Below are 1,974 nucleotides of genomic sequence, written 5' to 3' on the forward strand. Positions count from 1 at the left end.
TCTTGCCCAACAGCTCTGACAGAAGCGGTCTCATGTCTGTAGAGAGCTCTGTGTGAATGACTCTGCCTTGGTTTCTGAGCCGTAAAGGGGGACAAAAGCACTCATCTACCTCAGGAAAACCTGTAACGATCAAATGAAAGCAGTCTCTCTGAAAAATTCAAAATCCCTGGAAGTAACGGTCACGTTCTCTGAAGGCAGGCCCTGGTCTGGGGCTGGCCCGGCTCGCAAGGGAAGGGGTAGCAGTGCCAAAGCGCGTAGGGCTGGGGGCAGCGGGACCCCGCGGGTGTTTCATTTGCTGCAAAACCCGAGCGGGAACCCCAAAAATCCGCGCACCGCTCCGGACACGCGTGCCGCGGGCCGTGCCGAGCCGGGCGGCGGTTGCCCCTCGGCTGCCGGCCCGGCCCGGTGCAGCTCGGTGCGGCCCGGGCGGGCCGACCCGCAGCGTCGCGCACACAAGCAGCTACTGCAGGAAACCAATGACGGCGGCACAGCCCCCACCGGCAAAACCCGCGGCCCGGGCCAAAAAAGGGGCGCCGCGGCTGAGAGCACCAGGCACCTCCTCCTCGTATTTCCTCTCCCGCCCACTTCCAGCCGCGGAGGGGGGTTCGCCGTCGGCTTTTGTCGCCCGCTATGAAAAGTTTGGCCGCGGCAGGATGCGCGGGGCGGCGGTGAGTTTCCCCCGGCCGCGCCGGGGTGCCGCGGGGCCGAGCAGGGGGCGGAGGGCGCCGCGGGGAAGCCGCCCGGGCGGCGGCGGGAGGCACCTCCGGGATCTCCGCCTCGGCGGCGGCCCCGGCTCTGTGCCTTCGTACGTGTGTGTGTGTGCGCGTGTGCGCGCGTGTGTGTGTGTGTGTGTGTGTGTGCGCGCGCGCGCCGGGCCGCGGCAGGGGGGAGTGCGACTCACACACGCGCACGCTCCGGCGGCGCAGCAGCCCCGGGGGGGAGGAGGGTAGAGGGAATAGGCACGGGGTAACTTTTTTATTTGGGGGCCCAGTGCTGCCCCCGTCCCCCCGCGGCTGAGGGGACGGGGCCCGCCGTGAGGAGAGCGGCGGCGCGGTGTCGGGCCGCGGCCCCTTGCACGCCGCCGCGCCGCGGGAGCGTTAGGCCGCGGCGGTTATTTCGGCGGGAGGCAGGGCGGGGTCTCGTGGCGACCCCAACGGCCGGGCGCGGCGCGGGGCCCGACCACGGGGCCGTTTGCCCGCTCCCCGCGTTAGCGGCCGGCGGCGCCGTGCCGGGGGAGGGCGGGAGCGCCGCGTGTGCGCGCGTGCGGCGGGGAATAACGTTTGCGCCGCGTTTGTTGTGCTCCGAGTTTCACTTCTGTGCCTCCCCCACCGGGCGCTGAGGAAACCCCCTCGGTGACCCCTCCCTCCCGCTCGCTGACCCCTCCCCCGCGCACACCCCCCGCCCGCGCCGGCAGGGGAAGGGGGCGGGGCCGGGAGACCCGGTGACGTCACTGCTCCGGCCCCGCTTCCTGCAATAGAAAGTGAGAGAAGGTAAAACACCCCCCTCCCCCCCTCTTTCCCCCGCCCCGCCCCTCCCCCCGGCCGGGGCCGGGCGCGCGCCGCCGCCTCGCGCCCCTCCCCCCGCGGGTGACCGGAGCGCGGGGGGAGGGGCGCGGAGCGCCTCTCCCCAAGGGGAGCCCCACGGGCGCCCCGAGCCCGCCCGTGCCTCCCCGCCCGCCCCCGCAGCGTCCCCGCCCCGGGCCGCAGGCAGCCATCCCGTCCGTCCCCTCCCGCCTGTCAGCGGGGTTTCCTCCCCCGCCCCGCCGGGGGGGCAGGGCCGTGGGGGAGGGGGCAGGTCCCTGGGGGGAGGGGGGCGAGCGGGGATGGTCGGGGCGGGCCGGTGCCGGGCTGAGCCCGGTGTCGGGGGAGCGACCCCCGAGGGGGCGGCGGGGGAGGGGTCTGCGGGGCGGGGGGCGGACGGCCACGGCCGCCCGTGGGATGCTGCGCGCAGGAGGGGTGTGAGTGTGTGTGTGTG

The 1,974-nt window shown here is 73.8% G+C and overlaps 1 protein-coding gene across 7 annotated transcripts in view; it reads left to right on the forward strand.

Annotated features, from left to right (window-relative positions):
* The first annotated feature begins 567 nt into the window (after positions 1-567).
* Positions 568-1,974, forward strand: part of HIVEP1 (human immunodeficiency virus type I enhancer binding protein 1) — a 150,805-nt gene continuing 149,398 nt past the window's right edge. For 5 of the 7 annotated variants that reach the window (XM_026064254.1, XM_026064253.1, XM_026064255.1 and 2 more), the window contains exon 1: positions 568-668. The gene's annotated coding sequence lies outside the window, so the exon portion shown is untranslated. Of the gene's footprint in view, positions 669-784; positions 806-1,406; positions 1,491-1,974 lie in introns of those variants that run through there. The other 2 variants (XM_026064251.1, XM_026064247.1) reach the window with 2 other exon arrangements.

The sequence above is a fragment of the Apteryx rowi genome, unplaced genomic scaffold, assembly GCF_003343035.1.
Source record: "Apteryx rowi isolate R43461 unplaced genomic scaffold, aptRow1 scaffold_212, whole genome shotgun sequence".
Lineage (NCBI taxonomy): Eukaryota > Metazoa > Chordata > Aves > Apterygiformes > Apterygidae > Apteryx > Apteryx rowi.